At 42.2% G+C, this 19,480-nt stretch overlaps 1 pseudogene; it reads left to right on the top strand.

The window, feature by feature from the left end:
• Positions 1–19,480, top strand: part of LOC125486043 — a 102,310-nt pseudogene that overhangs the window by 39,998 nt on the left and 42,832 nt on the right.

Genomic DNA, 19,480 nt, shown 5'->3' with positions numbered 1-19,480 from the left:
CAGATTCTCCAGCATCTGCAGTTTCTACTATCCTAGAAATCCTGGTTTGTTAGAAGTGGCCACACCCATCCAGGCTTTTCTATTGTTCCAACTTTAAAAAAATGCCCAAGGCATCGCTAGCTGTAAATGTTACCACAGACGCTCACCAGTTCTTGTTCAATCTCTCTCTTTAAAGAAACGAGGATGAAATATACCTCTCAAAGCCACAGCATTGTCACAGTAATAAAAGTGTTTATTCTGGTTAAGACTCTCTGGTGCACTATTTGCTATCATCGATGGCTTGACAGGACGTTGACTCAGCATAAAATGGAAGAGAGGTGGCAGTGAACTGTCTCAACCTCCAACTGCTAAAATGGTTGGTACTGAGAACCCAACTTGGAATGATGATCAATGGTGATCAGGAAACTCAATGGAGAGAATCCATTCAACCTAGAATATTTTTACTCCTGAAGCAATTGAGTTTACCAGTTTAAGAACATTATAACTTTAAGGAGACATAGTCAATCAGCAGTCAATGAAGACTGATAAACATTCAGCGGTACCTGTGTGAACTGCAAAGGAATGAAATCAGCACTTCAGAAGAAAATCTTCGCCCTGAATTGGTAAGAAATAAAAGAAAAAAAAACTAGTCTCAGAAGGAAGAGATAGAAACTTAAGAGAAGAACATTCTACAGGGGCAACTGGGAGATTTGGAAGTAAAATATCAAAGGAAGTATAGATTGTTTTGGCACAGTTGTGAAAGCTTTTGATAATTACTTTAATCTGAGAATGAACAAAATTCTTGAAAGGGCAAGATTTAACTGAAGAGTTCAGCTTCCAGGGGTATCTAGTGATCAATGAAAAATTATGACAATAGGTCATTGAAATCAGAATTCATAAGAGAAAAAATGATATTTCAATTATTTATCAGTTTTTTTTTCTACTCATTTGTGGGATTTGGGCGTCGCTGGCTGGCCAGCATTTCCTGCCCATCCGTAGTTGCACTTCAGAAGGTGGTGGTGAGCTGCCTTTTTGAACCGCTGCAGTCCTCCTGCTGTGGGTTGACCCACAATGCTATTAGGGAGGGAATTCCAGGATTTTGACCCAGCGACAGTGAAGGAACAGCAATATATTTCCAAGTCAGGATAGTGAGTGACTTGGAACGGAACTTGGAGGTGGTGGTGTTCCCATATGTCTGCTGCACTTGTCCTTCTAGATGGAAGTGGTTGTGGGTTTGGAAGGTGCTGTCTGAGGATCCTTGGTGAATTTCGGCAGTGCATCTTGTAGATAGTACACACTGCTGCTACTGAGTGTTGGTAGTGGAGGGAGTGGATGCTTGTGGATGGAGTGCCGATCAAGCGGGCTGCTTTGCCCTGGATGATGTCAATCTTCTTCAGTGTTATTGGGGCTGAACGTATCCAGGCAAGTGGGGAGTATTCCATCACACTCCTGACTTGTGACCTGTAGATGGTGGACAGGCTTTGAGGAGTCAGGAGGTCAGTTACTCGCCGCAGTATTCCTAGCTTCTGGCCTGCTTTTGTAACCACTGTGGGGTTTATGTGGTGAGTCCAGTTGAGTTTCTGATCAATGATAACCCCCAGAATTTTGATAGTGGGGTATTCAGTGATGGTGACACCATTGAATGTCAATGGATATTGGTTAGATTGCCTCTTATTGGTGATGATCATCGCCTGGTATTTGTGTCGCGTGAATGTCATTTGCCATTTATCAGCCCAAGCCTGGACATTGTCCAGATTTTTTTTATAGAATCCGTACAGTGTGGAAACAGGCCCTTCAGCCCAACAAATTCACACTGATGCTAACAGCATCCCATCCAGACCCATCCCCCTACAACCCACCTAATCTACACGTCCCTGGACACTATAGGCAATTTAGCATGGCCAATCCACCTAACCTGCACATCGTCGTCGAACATCCCCGCTTCTGAACTTATGATAAAGGGAAGGTCTTTGATGAAGCAGCTGAAGATGTTTGGGCCAAGGACACTACCCTGAGGATCTCCTGCAGAGATGTCCTGGAGCTGAGATGATTGGCCTTCGACAACCATGACCATCTTCCTATGTGCAGGTATGATTCCATCCAGCAGAGACTTTGCCCCCTGATACCGATTGATTCCAGTTTTGCTCGGCTTCCTTGATGCCACACTCGTTCAAATGCAGCCTTGATATCAAGGGCTGTCTCTCACACCTCACCTCTGGAATTAAGCTGTTTGTCCATGTTTGAACCAAGGCTGTAATGAGGTCATGAGCTGAGTGGCCCTGGCAGAATCCAAACTGGGCATCAGAGAGCAGGTTATTTCCGAGAAGGTGCTGCTTGATAGCACTATTGACGACACCTTCCATTGCTTTACTGATGATTGAGAGTTGACTGATGGGGCGGTAATTGGCTGGGTTGGATTTGTCCTGCTTTTTAGGACAGGACATACTTGGGCAATTTTCCGCATTGTCGGGTAGATACCAATGTTGTAACTGCACTGCGACAGCTTGGCTAGGGGAGCGGCAGGTTCTGGAACACAAGTCTTCAGAACTATTGCCGGAATGTTGACAGGGCCTGTAGCATTTGCCGTATTCAATGTCTCCAACTGTGATATCACATGGAGTGAATTGAATTGGCTGAAGACTGGCATCTGTTATGCTGGGGACAACTGGAGGAGGCAGAGTTGGACCATCCACTCAGCACTTCTGGCTGAAGATTACTGCAAATGCTCCCGCTTTATCTTTTGCACTGATGTGCTAGGTTCTCACATCATTGAGGATGGGGATATTTGTGGATCCTCCTCCTCCAGTGAGTTGTTTAATTGTCTACCACCATTCATGACTGGATGTGGCAGGAATGCAGAACTTAGATCTGATCCATTGGTTGTAAGGTCGCTTAGCTCTGTCTATCACTTGCTGTTTTCACTGTTTGGCGTGCGAGTAGCCCTGTTTGGTGGCTTCACCAGGTTGGTACCTCATCTTCAGGTATGCCTGGTGCTGCTCCTGGCATGCCCTCCTGCACTCTCCATTGAACCAGGGTTGATTCCCTGGCTTGATGGTAATGGTTGAGTGGGGGATATATTGGTCCATGAGGTTATAGATTATGCTGGAATACAGTTCTGCTACTGTTGATGGCCCACAGCGCCTCATGGATGCCCAGTCTTGAGTTGCTAGATCTGTGCGAAGTCTGTCTCATTTCGCATGGTGATAGTGCCACACAACATGATGAAAGTTATTCTCATGGACAGATGCAACTGCAGCTGGCAGATTAGTAAGGATGAGTAATGATTAGTAATGATTTTCCCTTTTGTTGGTTCCCTCACAATCTGCTGCAGACCCAGTCGAGCAGTTATGCCCTTTGGGACCTGACCAGTTCAATCAGTAGTACTGCCGCTGAGCCACCTTGGTGGTGGACATTGAAATCCCCCACCCAGAGTACATTTTGTGCCCTTGCCATTCTCAGTGCTTCCTCTAAGTGTTGTTCAATATTGAGGAGTACTGATTCATCAGCTGAGGGAGGACGGTATGTAGTAATCAGCAGGAGGTTTCCTTGCCATGTTTAACCTGAAGCCATGAGACTTCATGGGGTCCAGAGTCAATGTCGAGGACTCCTAGAGCAACACCCTCCTGACTGTATACCACTTGCTACCCCCTCTGCTAGGTCTGTCCTGCTGGTGGGACAGGACATATCCAGAGATGGTGTCTGGGATATTATCTGTAAGGTATGATTCTGTGAGTATGACTATGTCAGGCTGTTGCTAAACTACTCTGTGAGACAGCTCTCCCAATTTTGGCACTAACCTCCAGATGTTAGTGAGGAGGACTTTGTAGGGTCAACAGGGCTGTTTCTGCCGTTTACTTTTCTGGTCCCTAGGTTAATGCCAGATGATCTGTCCAGTTTTATTTCTTGTGGATTTTGTAACAATTGGTACAACTGAGTGGCTTGCTAGGCTATTTCAGAGAGCAATTTAGAGTCAACCACATTGCTGTGGGTCTGGAGTCACATGTAGGCAGATTTCCCTCCTTGAAGTACAGTAGTGAACCAGATGGGTTTTTCCTGACAATCAGCAATGATTTCATGGTGATCAGTAGACTCTTAATTCCATAATTTTTTTAATTATTGAATTCCAATTCCAGCATCTGCCTTGGTGGGATTCGAACCCGGGTCCCCAGAACATTAGCTGGGTTTCCTGGATTAATAGTCTAGCGACAATACCACTTGGCCATCGCCTACTCCTGTATTGTCAGATTTCATAGTGCAAGAAAACATTATTTTTGGTGGAAACTATTCAGTTTGTGTTAAAAGTAGAAACCAGAAAAACTCACTGACAGATCTTGGGAGGAGAAGCTCAATGCTAATTCACAGAACGGAACAACTGAAACTTTATAGTTTTCAGGTGCAGGTGCTGTCACAAGGCAGGTGACAAATCAACACAGAATAAACCTAACAGCATATATTAAGAGTCAGTGTCAGTGATATTGAACAGTAGAGCATTGCTGATACATGCAATACCCAGCAAAGACAAAAGAATACCAAATCTGTAAGTCTGTAGGTCACTTCAGAGGATGTTTAGAAGTAGGCCACAGTTGTAGAGCAGCAAGAGGCTAAATGTTTACTCTTACAATGAGATTAATGAGGACAGACCATGCCCATCAGGAAAGATACCTGCATGAGGTGATACACCTTCATTAGAAAATATAACAGTAGCATTCTTGGTTGAAATTAGTATTCCAAATGACTAGTCATTTTTCTAATTCAAATTTCATGGAACTAATTTATGTCAATGATATTTTGTTAATTTTAAGCTTGATGAGGAAATAAATATCATTGTCTCTCAGATTAGGTGCCATGGCTGAAGGAAAATACCGTCTATAAATGTGAAACTATATGGATCATAGAATCCCTACATTGTGGAAACAGACCCTTCAGCCCAACAAGTCCACACTAACCCTCAGAGCACCTATCCAAACCCATCCCCCTATAACCCACCTAATCTACACATCCCTGATCACTACAGGCAATTTAGCATGGCCAATCCACCTAGCCTGCACATCTTTGGACTGTGGGAGGAAACTGGAGCACCTGGAGGAAATCCACACAGACACGGGGAGAATGTGCAAATTCCATGCAGACAGTTGCCTGAGGGTGGTAATTGAACCTGGGTCCCTGGCACTGTGAGGCAGCAGTGCTAACCACTGTGCCACTGTGCTGCCCCTTTTTTCTGTTTTTTTTAAATTCTGACTCGTATGGTTCAGTTGGATCAACTCCTAAAATGGGGTGGAAGTGTTGTGTCATGCAATGGTTCTAAAACAGCTCGTCACTCCACCCAACCTTATGATTCACACAGTCTTTGGGTGGAGAAACTGTTAGTCTTGCACAATGTCCTGATAGAGACAGACATGACATAATTGACTTCCAATAGTTGTGACCTACCTAATTAATTTCAATTGGACTCTTTGCTACAATGCAAAAAACTATATCTTACGATGTAAGACAAATGTCTCCTTGTTAAATTCTCTGGTGGTCTATCCTATACCACTGGCAATTAGACAGACCTTCAGACTCAGCAGAGAAAGGAACATGTTTGGGGAGCTTTTGTAGCACAATGGTAATGTCTCTAACTCTGGGACAGAAGGCCTGGATTCATAACCCACCTGCTTCAGAGGTGTTCAATAACTCATATGAACAGATTGATCAAAGTATCTAGAAAGGGACATTGCTGAAAGTGAACCACATCTGGTGGTTGTTGATACACAGAAGTGAGGCATTGTTTTTGGGAACCAGACAGGCAGCAGGTTCTGGTAATCAAGTGGGGAGATTCACAATACAGCAGTGGCACTTTAGCTGCAGGTGTGTCTATAATTATGCAGTGTCCAGTAAGGAACTTCTTGAAAGGTTGGAAAGATTCATCTAGCTGGTAGTCTTCCTCCACTTTTGCAGCAGCAGCGGGAGCGGTGAGAGCGAGGACCAGGGGGCTGCCGGGAAGGTAAGTTCTTCATTTCGAATTGCGTTCTGGGAAGTTGAGTGAACTGATATATTTGGCCAAGCAGCATCATAGGAGCAGAAAGGCTGGTGTTTCGGGCCTAGACCCTTCATCAGAAATGGGGGAGGGGAAGGGGGTTCTGAAATAAATAGGGAGAGAGGGGAAGGCGGATAGAAGATGGATAGAGGAGAGGATAGGTGGAGAGGAAACAGACAGGTCGAAGAGGCGGGGATGGAGCCAGTAAAGGTGAGAGTAGGTGGGGAGTTAGGGAGGGGATAGGTCAGCCCAGGGAGGACGGACAGGTCAAGGGGGCGGGATGAGGTTAGTAGGTAGGAGATTGGGGTGCGGCTTGAGTTGGGAGGAGGGGATAGGTAGGAGGAAGAACAGGTTAGGGAGGCGGGGACGAGCTGGGCTGGTTTTGGGATGCGGTAGCGGGAGGGGAGATTTTGAAGCTTGTGAAATCCACATTGATAACATTGGGCTGCAGGGTTCCCAAGCGGAATACGAGTTGCTGTTCCTGCAACCTTCGGGTGGCATCGTTGTGGCACTGCAGGAGGCCCAGGATGGACATGTCGTCTGAGGAATGGGAGGGGGAGTTGAAATGGTTCGCGACTGGGAGGTGCAGTTGTTTATTGCGAACCGAGCGTAGGTGTTCTGCAAAGCAGTCCCCGAGCCTCCGCTTGGTTTCCCCGATGTAGAGGAGGCCACAATGGGTACAGCGGATGCAGTATACCACATTGGCAGATGTGCAGGTGAACATCTGCTTGATGTGGAAAGTCTTCTTGGGGCCTGGGATGGGGGTGAGGGAGGAGGTATGGGGGCAGGTGTAGCACTTCCTGCGGTTGCAGGGAAAAGTGCCGGGTGTGGTGGGGCTGGAGGGGAGTGTGGAGCGGACAAGGGAGTCATGGAGAGAGTGGTCCCTCCAGAAAGCAGATAAGGGTGGAGAGGGAAAGATGTCTTTGGTGGTGGGGTCGGATTGCAGATGGCGGAAGTGTCGGAGGATGATGCGTTGGATCTGGAGGTTGGTGGGGTGGTACGTGAGGACGAGGGGGTTTCTTTTTTGTTCTTATTGCGGGGACGGGGTGTGAGGGATGAGTTGCGGGAAATGTGGGAGACACGGTTGAGGGCGTTCTCGACCACTGAGTAGGGGAAGTTGTGGTCCTTGAAAAACGAGGACAACTGAGATGTACAGGAGTGGAATGCCTCATCCTGGGAGCAGATGCGGCGGAGGCAAAGGAATTGAGAATAGGGGATGGCATTTTTGCAGGAAGGTGTTTGGGAGGAGGTGTATTCTAGGTAGCTGTGGGAGTCGGTGGGCTTGAAATGGACATCGGTTTCTAGGTGGTTGCCCGAGATGGAGACAGAGAGGTCCAGGAAGGAGAGAGAGGTATTAGAGATGGTCCAGGTGAACTTAAGGTTGGGGTGGAAGGTGTTGGTGAAGTGGATGAACTGTTCGAGCTCCTCGTGGGAGCACGAGGCGGCGCCGATACAGTCATCAATGTAATGGAGGAAGAGGTGGGGTTTAGGACCAGTGTAGGTACAGAAGAGGGATTGTTCCACGTAACCTACAAAGAGGCAGGCGTAGCTTGGGCCCATGCGGGTACCCATGGCCACCCCCTTTGTCTGTAGGAAGTGGGAGGAATTGAAAGAGAAGTTGTTGAGGGTGAGGACGAGTTCGGCTAAGCGGATGAGGGTGTCAGTGGAGGGGGACTGGTCGGGCCTGCGGGACAGGAAGAAGAGGAGGGCCTTTAGGCCATCTGTATGGGGAATGCAGGTGTATAGGGAGTGGACGTCCATGGTAAAGATGAGGTGTTGGGGACCGGGGAATTGGAAGTTCTGGAGGAGGTGGAGGGCGTGGGTGGTATCACAGACATAGGTAGGGAGTTCCTGGACCAAGGGGGAGAAAATGGAGTCCAGATAGTTGGAGATAGGTTCGGTGGGGCAGGAGTAGGCGGAGACAATGGGTCGACCAGGGCATTCAGGTTTGTGGATTTTGGGAAGGAGATAGAAGCGGGCCGTGCGGGGTTGGGGAACGATGAGGTTGGAGGCCACCTGAAGTGATGAGGTTGTGGATGGTTTGGGAGATGATGGTTTGGTGCTCAGGGGTGGGGTCATGATCAAGGGGGCGGTAGGAGGCGGTGTCGGAGAGTTGGCATCTGGCCTCGGCGATGTGGAGGTCAGTAGGTCTAGGCGACTGAAAACAGATGAAGCTTTGGAAGAATACCGAGAAAGTAGGACCAATCTGAAACGAGGAATTAAGAGGGCTAAAAGGGGTCATGAAATATCTTTAGCAAACAGGGTTAAGGAAAATCCCAAAGCCTTTTATTCGTACAAAAGGAGCAAGAGGGGAACGAGAGAAAGAGTTGGTCCACTCAAGGACAAAGGAGGGAAGTTATGCGAGGAGTCAGAGATAATGAGTGAGATTCTTAATGAGTACTTTGTGCCGGTATTCACCGAGGAGAGAGACATGACAGATGTTGAGGTTAAGGTTAGATATTTGATTACTCTAGGTCAAATCGGCATAAGGAGGGGGGGGAAGTGTTGGGTATTCTAAAAGGCATTAGGGTGGACAAGTCCCCAGGTCTGGATGGGATCTATCCCAGGTTACTGAGGGAAGTGAGAGAGGAAATAGCTGGGGCCTTAATAGATATCTTTGCAGCGTCCTTGAGCACAGGTGAGATCCCGGAGGACTGGAGAATTGCTAATGTTGTCCCCTTGTTTAAGAAGGGTAGCAAGGATAATCCAGGTAATTATAGACCAGTGTGCCTGATGTCAATGGTGGGGAAGCTGCTGGAGAAGATACTGAGGGATAGAATCTATTTACATTTGGGAAAAAAATGGGCTTATTAGTGATCGGCAGCATGGTTTTGTGCAGGGAAGGTCATGTCTTACCAACTTGATAGAATTCTTTGAGAAAGTGACAAAGTTAATAGATGAGGGAAGGGCTGTAGATGTCATATACATGGACTTTAGTAAGGCGTTTGATCAGGTTCCCCATGGTAGGCTGATGGAGAAAGTGATTTCGCATGGGATCTAGGGTGTACTAGCTGGATGGATAGAGAACTGGCTGGGCAACAGGAGACAGAGAGTTGTAGTGGAAGGGAGTTTCTCAAAATGGAGAACTGTGGCCAGTAGTCTTCCACAGGGATCCGTGTTGGGACCACTGTTGTTTGTGATACACATAAATGATCTGGAGGAAGGTATAGATGGTCTGATTAGCAAGTTTGCAGATGACACTAAGATTGGTGGAGTAGCAGATAGTGAAGGGGACTGTCGGAGAATGCAGCAGAATATAGATAGTTTGGAGAGTTGGGTGGAGAAATGGCAGATGGAGTTCAATCCACGCAAATGCGAGGTGATGCATTTTGGAAGATCCAATTCAAGAGCGAACTATATGGTAAATGGAAAAGCCCTGGGGTAAATTGATGCACAGAGAGATGTGGGTGTTCAGGTCCATTGTACCCTGAAGGTGGCAACGCAGGTCGATAGAGTGGTCAAGAAGGCATACGGCATGCTTTCATTCATCGGACAGGGTATTGAGTACAAGAGTTGGCAGGTCATGTTGCAGTTGTATAGGACTTTGGTTCGACTACATTTGGAATGCTGCGTACAGTTCTGGTCGCCACATTACCAAAAGAATGTGGATGCTTTGGAGAGGGTGCAGAGGAGGTTCACCAGGATGTTGCCTGGTATGGAGGGCACTAGCTATGAAGAGAGGTTGAGTAGATTAGGATTATTTACATTAGAAAGACGGAGGTTGAGGGGGGCCTGATTGAGGTCTACAAAATCATGAGAGGTATAGACAGGATGGATAGCAAGAAGCTTTTTCCCAGACTGGGGGACTCAATTACTCGGGGTCACGATTTCAAGGTGAGAGGGGAAAAGTTTAAGGGAGATATGCGTGGAAAGTTCTTTACGCAGAGGGTGGTGGGTGCCTGGAATGCGTTGCCAGCGGAGGTGGTAGAGGCAGGCACGATAGCGTCATCTAAGATGTATCTAGACAGATACATGAATGGGCAGGGAGCAGAGGGATACAGATCCTTGGAAAATAGGCGACAGGTTTAGATAGAGGATCTGGATCAGCGCAGGATTGGAGGGCCGAAGGCCCTGTTCCTGTGCTGTAATTTTCTTTGTTCTTTGTTCTTTGTACAACAATGGCATCTCTCAATGGGAACAAAGTGCCATATGGATGGGAGGGACCCTTAATTGGACACTGAAGTACTCAACAGACTGCCTGGCTGATGGTCATGGGTCTGAGTGTCCCTCTGCTGTTAGTATGCCAGGAGAGTGGGAAGCCATCAGGTTCCCTTCTGGTATCTTCCTTTGCCATATTACCAGACCTCCAGCCTTCCATCCTATCTCTAAAGAATTGGGAAAATTCAGCCCTAGTTTTCCAACTACAGTAATAAGCCCTCTGTTACATCTTTATACCTTTCTGATGTGAACTCAAAAGCAATGAGAATTGTTTGTTTTAATTAGTTATAATGTGCACGGCTCATTGCATGCCACTCTAAAATACATCACTGAAGAGCCAGCTAGCTGAGTCAGCTAACATGTGAATCAGATTAACACCAACAACACTGGATTCATTCTCAATTCCTGTGGAAGGAGACTTGGGGCCTGCCTCCTCACCAATGATCCCCTCATTTCTTTTCCCACTGTGTGGACTTCCATGATCTGTGTGTGACAACAACCTCCATGTGCAGAAGCCAATGCGTCGACACACTGATTGGCATGTGTGGAATCTCCAAGCAGCCAAGTAGCTTAGAGGGAATGTTGCTCTTCAATCAAATCATAGTAAAAACCAGCACTTTGGCAAATAATCACCAAGAATCTACTTTTGGGCACAGAATTCAAGCAGAAAACCTGATTACAAAGTGACATTCGGACCCTTTTTAACTTTCCCTTTGTCTCTCATCTCTGACAGCATATCAACAACTCAAGTGCCTGTAAAAATTATCTTGACCATTCTTTAATATTAGTCTTTGCAGAATTACAGATCATATCAAGTGGTTTCTCATTCCACATCACCATAAATTCACTTGTTGCTTGATGGTGTTCTTCTTCCGCTCCTGCTGTTGTTCCAAGCACTTCTCTGCTTTGTATGTCCTTTGCTTCAGTGTCCTATCTGAAAAGCTCCTCTTCAAGACAGTAAAGTCCCTCTGTTCATGTGCCCCACCTTTACTAATTTGCTTATCTATGTGATACTTGTTAAGTACCTTTTCATCCACTGCAATTCCAATGTTGACTGATTTGCGGTTTTCCAGTGGTAAGTGAGTGCATCGTGCCTGTGTCATGCATTATACATATGCAGTCAGCCACTTTCATCATTCCTGAAAATCACTGACTGTAATATCCTCTAGAATGTATCATCCACAACACCAAGACTTTATTGTATTGACAATTCATGCATTTCAGTTTCATATCACCATAGCTCCCATATGGCAGGAGTGAAATCATTTTTTGTCGTTTTATTTCCTTGTTTTGTAAGCATTTGTTTACTAGTTATTTACGCAAATGTGAACATTAAACCATCTGTTTGGACGTTGGATGATAGCTATCCCAATTTAATTTATAATACATATTAATGAATCAGATGAGGAAAGTGAATGTACTATTGCCAAGTTTGCAGATGATACAAAAATAGATGAAAAGGCAAATTGTGAGGATAACACAAAGAGTCTACAGAGGGATATGGAAAGGTTAAGTTGAGTGGCAGATGGAACATAATGTGAGAAAATGTGAGGTTATGCACTTCAGGAAGAATAGAGAATCTGAATATTATTTAAATGGAGAAAAACTGCAGGAAGCTACAGATGAGAGGGATTTGGGAAACCTCATCCATGAATCACAAAAAGCTAGCATCTGGGCTCAGCAGGTGAGAGAGAAGAGAAATGGAATATTGGCCTTGATTTCAAAGAGAATGCAACATAGAAGTACAGAGGTTTTGCTAAAACTATATAAGGCACTAGTCAGACCAAAACTGAACTGCACAGTCTTGGGCCCCTTATCTAAGGAAAGATATACTAGTATTAGATGCAATCCAGAGAAGACATGGAGAATTGTCTTATGAAGAGAGATTGAGTAAATTGGGCCTGTACTTGTTGGAATATGGAAAAATTAGAGACAACCTTATTGAAACGTACAAGATTATTAGAGGACTTGACAGGGTAGATGCGGCAAGGTTGTTTCCCCGTGTGGGAGAGTCTAGGACCAGAGGGCATAATTTCAGAACAAGGGCTCGCATATTTAAGACATTTGAGGAATAATTTCTTCTCTCAGACAGTAGTGAATCTGTGGAATTCATTACCACAGGGGGCTGTGGAGGCTGGACTGTTAAGTATATTCAAGGCTAAACTGGACAAATTTTTAATCATTAAAGCAATCACATGTTATAGGAAAAACACAAGAAAGTGGAGTTGACATTTTTTCAGATCAGTCACGATCTCATTGAATGGCAGAGCAGACGTGATAGGCCAAATAGCCTACTTTTGCTCCCATATCTTATGGTCTAATTGGCACTATTTATTACAATTTAGAATTCTTTTCCACATCTTCCCCAGCTTTGATGATCATGACCAAATGTTAATTCCCACAAATCACTTATAAACTAAAATTCATATCTTTATTCTTCACCGTGCTACTGTGCCTAGGTTTAACAATAAATAGTACATGATATTGTGGGCAATAGATAAAATTATTACTTTTTCACCATCTTAAAACCTGAAAAATAACACAACCGCACCAATGCGTGCAGGATAAATTTATTTTCAGGATAAGTAATATGCAGAATCAAGGAGATGTAATGAATATTAATGCAAGACAATAACCAAACATAAATAATATTTATTTAAAAGCAAATATAAAATGATCAGAATCATTGCAGTTCTTTTCAGGAAATAATTAGAATCCTTGATATTAGTTGAAATAAATCATTTTGGATCTGCTATCTACATTCCAAATGAAAGTACAAATTATGCATTTATAGTGGAGGCCATGCGATTATCCCTGGATTACGTGGCTTCCTTGCCTTATTGTAAAAGCAGTCTCTTTCAATATCTGAAAAATATCACAATAAACAATATCTTGATGTTTTAGTAAATGGGTTTACTTTGTGCCATTCACACTTTGTCAGTTGTAATAGCTACTGACACTTAATCAGAGAGAGGACATTACATTTTACATTTGCTACATCATCCCAGGGGAGATGTTAAGTCAGTGATGTAAACAAACTCTCTAGTTGTGAGCCATGTGAAATACATGTCAAATAGAGCTGCAGAACGAAGAATTTGTTCATAAAGTTCATTTTGTTTTATGTGATTTTTGACGGGGCAATTAGAAACAAAAATCCTTGTAACCTAATATTAAATGTGGGTCATTGGCCATCTTAGGAGTCTCCTTGTAATGAGGTTAACACTAAGAACATTGTCTGTTTTATTTTTCAATGCATTGAAATGTTACAAATTGTATTTACGCTTTAAGTTAACATAGATACTTTGTTCCAATTTCTGAAAAACTTTATTTCTTCGAAATATCTTAGATGCATTTTGGTAGGGCCAAGCATTATTATGATTTGGAGCACTGTAGATTCTTTCTTTTTAATCGGTAAGTTGATGTTTCTTATCAAACAAGTGTGACTTTATCATGGATAAATTAATCTGAAATATGGATGCTCCAAGAAAGCAACAAATCTGTTCACTTCAATATGTACAATATAATCAGTAATTCCCAGTCTCTGATCGCAGATAACAATCTGACAGGCAATACTTCTCAAACAGCTATCAGTCTGGTTATGAAGAATCAAAATCAGAAAAAGTAAAAGCCAAAGCACAGTAGATCGACAAGTCACAGTGTTTCACCTGGAAACAACATGTTATAAAATGATAGGAGACATGATGATTTTGCAATTCTCTACAGACTTGCATTCTTGATTGGAGAGGAACAAGTTTACAGAATCTTCTATTTGTCATCATCTATTTGATAGTAATAATTAGTGGACTAGCAAAATACCCTTAATCAAGTCTAACACACTCCTGCTGCAGAATTCTCAATAAAAATGGTCTTCAAAGCTATTTGATCAGGACCCTCGGAATCTGATAATTAAAGATCTTGTAAAGACAGCCATGGTGACTGGTCACTCTTCTGGCTGCCCTGTAGCATAACAAGCATTGACTAATGTGGGAAAATCCCATCCCAATGTTATTGAGGTTGGTTAGCTCAGTTGGCTGGATGGTTGATGCTAACAGTGCAGATTCAATCCCCACATTGGCTGAGTTACCATGATGGTCCTGCCTTCTCAACATTGCCCCTTGCCCAAGGCACGGTGACCCTTGGGATAAACTCACCACCGGTTGATTCTCTATAATGAGAGAGCAGGACTCTGGTGACTTTACTTTTATTCACTATCCCAATGATCCATATTTAAACGCTCTATCACCTAAGATGTCTGTGAGCACTTGTTGCCGAGGGCAAATTATCTTCCATTCTCCATATCTGGTCCCAAACATATATCAATCATCAAATATATTTAAAGAATTGAGGAACATATTAAAAAAAACAAAAGAAATACAAAGGAACATATGCATAGATGTGTGATTGTGATAAACTGTACGTAGAGCTCAGAGCACAAACACCAGGTGTCACTATCTGTTGAGGTTCTACAAGTCCCTGCTGCTGCAAAGGATGAATCTGGTCATGTTATCATGAGTGCTCCATTCTGCTGGAAAATCACAATGGAAATGTCTGTGTCCTCAAAGTTCTGCAGGCAAAGAATCTTGTTTGCTAACCTAAACAGACTGTGAAAATCATTTGACAGAATGTCTTATTGCCAGAACTTTCAAACAAGCTCAATGATATGGCTTGGGTGGTGGGGAGTTCCCTACCCACCAAATTCTTCCCACATTCCGAGGATCTCACCCCTTTTACATGTTGCCCCGAACACAGATCTGGCTGAAAAAACATCATTATTTACCTCTTTCTGGAAAATGCCTTTCCAAAGCAGACCTGGAAATAGATGCTCTGGTTGTTGTTGAGGTTCATCCATCAGCATCATAGGACTCTTGTGCTCCCAAGATGCACCCGGAGGTAAAACCCCTTCATTTGTATGTTTGCCATGAAATGATGTTTGTAAATGTAATCTCGCAGATTTGATCAGGAAGGGGACAGTACCTAAGAAGAGGAAACAAATAACAAAATCAGCTGGATTGGGACCATTAAGGGATGTTCAGAGGTCACCAGTTTTGTGGGAATAGAGGAAAGGGATGAGGTGTTGGGTATCACAGTCAAGATGAATCAGAATGGTGGAATGGTGGGTGTTTCTACAAGAAAATCATTTTTCTCAAGCGAACTGTCTATATTACTTATATTTACATTTCTTCCCTACCAACTTAAGTTGGACTGAGGTTTTATTGACACATTAACATGTGTTGAAGCTTTAAACTTTCTCCTATTTATTTGGAAACAAGACTGAGAAAGAAACCGAAGAAAAGAATATATAGCCAGGAGGAGAAACACACAATGACAGAAATCCTAGACAATGACACGGCATATTAGAGTCTTGCATACGTGAACGATGTCCTGCCTTAAAACAGAATGCTTACTGTAGCAAAAGTGTAAAAGCAGAACACTGACACTGAAAAGCATAAAAATAATTTCTTCACATAAAAAGCTATCAATGAAGTAGAACAGTCTTGGCCTGAAAAAAAAGCAAAAATCTTTCTTGGTGATAGCAACAATCTCAATCAGACATTTTGGAATACAGACATTTATGTCAATGAGCATCCTATGAATTTCAAGTCAAACACTGGACCAAGTGCAACAGTGTTGTTGGTTCCAAATTATTAATGGGAGGAAAGCTCAAATCTCAAATTCCTTTACCTCCTAAGCATTTATTTCCAAGATTAAAATCAAAAGATTATCAAAGAATACAAGATAAAGAGGAATCTTACAGAAAGCAACAATCTAAGAATTTTAATACAAGATAATATTAAGAACTTACCAAAGTTGGGGATGCTAAAAAAGTATGGATACATGAGCAAAACTGAAAAAGTATGAACATCAAATGTGACAAAAATCAACAAAAATCTTGCATATTGTATACAGCAGAAGGTACTGCAAAATGAAATAGCAGGAATTTTATCTCAATAGAGAAAGACATCCATATATTTGTTGGAATGAACCAGATGTTGAACCTGAAATCTGAGAGGAACAGCAAACCTCAGATCTTCAGGAAGAAATTCAAGTCAAGAACCAAAGCATTCAAGTCCACCATTCTTCCGAGTCATAGGAAAACATGTTCAGGGAAAGTTATGACCCCTCCAACCTAACTGAATTTGCACAGTCAGACTTTGAGGGAGTAAATGGTCATATATAGAGGTACATAATAAAAAGATGAATGTATGTAATAATAATATAATAATTGGGACAAAGAGTCGAGTGTGATGTGGTACATGGGCCTGAAAGAGATAATATTTGGAAGCTTTTAGCAATTAGCACCACCCACTGTATGTTATGGAGTCATTTGGAGACAGTCAGTCAGTGGACAGTCATAAAAAGCTTCCGGATGAACAGCAATACTGATAAAACGAATCATGTAGATTATTTTTAGCTTGGACTAATGCAAAAATGCCTTATTGCTTAAATTTGCCCAATTCTCAAGATTCCTATTAGTTAGTTGAAAGAGGTAGATGGCAAGAAAGTGCAAGAATGTTCAAAGATCCATCTTATATGGTGCAGCTGATGCAGAAATCTATTTGAAAAATCAACTACTTTTGAAATAGTTCTCCATGGTATTGAATTTTAGTGACAGCAGTGAGCCAATCTTTAGAGAGGAGTCATTTTTGTTGAAGCATTAATGATAAATTTTGACCTCATTTTTCAACGTTGGTTTGTAGGATAATATCAGAAACATGTTTACACGAAAAGGACCTTGATGAAACACAAACTTAAGAAAAGTGTACAATAATAATATATTACTTTGCTGTGGGTCTAGCAGCACTTCAATGGCAACTTCATCTTTCTTGATGATTCAGAAGTAAGGTCTTAATTCTGATTGAAAACAATATCTAGAAGAATTTGTTTATCTGCAGAGTAAGTGATAATAACTGCCTTGTAAACTGAATTTTATTTAGAGATCAACAGAATGTGACTGTTCTTTTAAAGTACAGGTGTGCTTATTATAATTAAAGGTGGAATACACACTAGTTCTAAGCTGATGTTGACAATATAGATTTAGTTTTCAGACTAGGATACCCGAAGAGATAATATTCTTATCATAAACATTCTGTTCATGAAGTGACTTGAAGAGGGATCCTTAGAAAAAAATCAAGGAAGTTATGAATATTACCATATTGAGTAGCTAATCTGGCAGTAAATGCTTCACAGTAGGTCCCTTTCTCAATATTATTTCAGAATATTATCGCTTATACCAAAATCAAGTGTTTGTGCAAATTTTGTGACATTTTTATCTCCATAGCATACAGGTTTCTGTGAAGAGAAAATATTTAGAATGATTTGATTCAAACATATATATGAAATATAGGTAGCATGGAACAGATTAATGAATTTGTGATCTTGAAATCATATTTGTTATTGGTCATTTATTAATCCCTCAGTGAATGTGGAGGCACAAGTTCACCCACTATATATTGCTAACATTTTGCACAATACACTTGGTAATACCTTTACCATAGTGCAGTTTGAAATACAAGTGGCTTTCTAAAATTGTAGTTAATAAAAATGTATTAGTTTGCCGTACAACTTTTAAATAATTATTCAAGATCTGATTTTCAAACAAAATTATCTTGAGGCATTTTAGCTTGCATTTACAATTGAATAGCCTCATCTACCTAATTGATTTGTTTTTGGCAAAAGAACAATGGACAGAAAGCTAAGCGAGAAGCTCATACAGTAGGAAATAAGAACATTTTGTTCACTTCACTTTAAACTACATAACCAGTACTCTCATTTAAACTCACACGAGATATAAACTCAGGTTTCTAGGTGTAAGTAATTCTACATTGCACATATTTTTATGCTTTATTTCTGATCATGCCTACTACCCATGATCTCTGACCTATATTAGCCTATGGTTAAGCAGTGTCTCCAATTTAAAATTCTGGCCATGGCCTCGCACTTCCCTATCTCTGTAATCTGTACCAGCCCTAGAACCCCAAAGATATCAACTCATCTAAAAGTGACCTCCCTCCTTAATATCTTTGTAATCTCCTCCAACCCAAAAACTCTCCAAAACAACATGGTTCAGTTAATTGTAAACTCATCCCTTTCGATTTCCATAACCTCTTTCAAACTCACAACCTGGCAAGATATCTGTGCTGAACTAATCCTGGCCTCACGCATATTTGAGTTAATGGGTCTATCATTTGTGGCCATGCCTTCAGTTACTAAGTTCTCTATTAGTTTTGGCTTTCCCTTGACAAATCACTCCACCTCCTCACCTAACTTTCTTCTTTCAAGGTGGGATAAACCTTTCCCTTTTGATCCAACTTTTGGTCATCTGACTTAATATCTCCTTATAATGATCAGTGACAACTTCTGTTTTATATTATCCACATGTAGCACATTAGAATATTTATCACATTGAAGGTGCAATGTAAATAGAAGCTGTATTTGTTATTGGTGACAGAGTATAACATATTACTTCATAGAAATTTTTTTAAAAATGAGACAACAAAGATTTTCTGGCAATGCAGTAGAGACCTTAGTGCAAGACATAGAAAGAAGGAGAAGACATTCTGTAGGGATTATGAAGCATTTTAAACACATGTTCAAGAGGTAGTGGCATGAAGTACCAGCAGAGATCAGTGCCAGATTGTTACTTCAAAAATGTAAGTACATGACACTGCATGATCTGATGCACATTGTCAAGCTGAGTTCATCGTCAATTGGCATATCCAACTGACTGCTCCACTAGCCTCAACCACTACCCAATTCAGTACACACTTGGCATCCATTTACCAACATTTTCTATAGATTAGTATTCAACCCTTCAAATCATGTGTTTTTACTCACCTTCACACAATTAAGAGCATTGCAAGTCTCACATTCACACCTCTCACATGCTGGTATCTATATAACTATGACAGACACACCACCCAAACATATTGTAGGATGCTGATAGACATGCTTCCTTCTTTCTTTCTGCAGAAGGTAGTGGAAAGAACTGGAGGAGAATAAGCACATCTACATTTCCAACTGCACCATGGAAGAGACAGGTAAGGGGCATCACTGAAAATGGGTGAATTCACACAGGCTCCATGCAAAGCAATGAGCATACGGTCAATAGCACCCATAGGAGACCTTAGCTTGTGCAAACAGCTAAGTTCATCTTGCATGCAACAGAGAATAAGATTAAACAGCTTTCTATGTAGACTGAGAGATAGTAGGAACTGCAGATGCTGGAAAATCTGAGATAACAAGGTGTAAAGCTGGATGAACACAGCAGGCCAAGCAGCATCATAGGAGCAGGAAGGCTGACATTTCAGGCCTAGACCCTTCATCAGA

The sequence above is a fragment of the Rhincodon typus genome, chromosome 25 (genome assembly GCF_021869965.1).
Source record: "Rhincodon typus isolate 14 chromosome 25, sRhiTyp1.1, whole genome shotgun sequence".
NCBI classification, from domain to species: Eukaryota; Metazoa; Chordata; class Chondrichthyes; order Orectolobiformes; family Rhincodontidae; genus Rhincodon; species Rhincodon typus.
The sequence above is the reverse complement of the archived record's forward strand: the minus strand, read 5'-3'. Positions and strand labels throughout refer to the sequence as shown.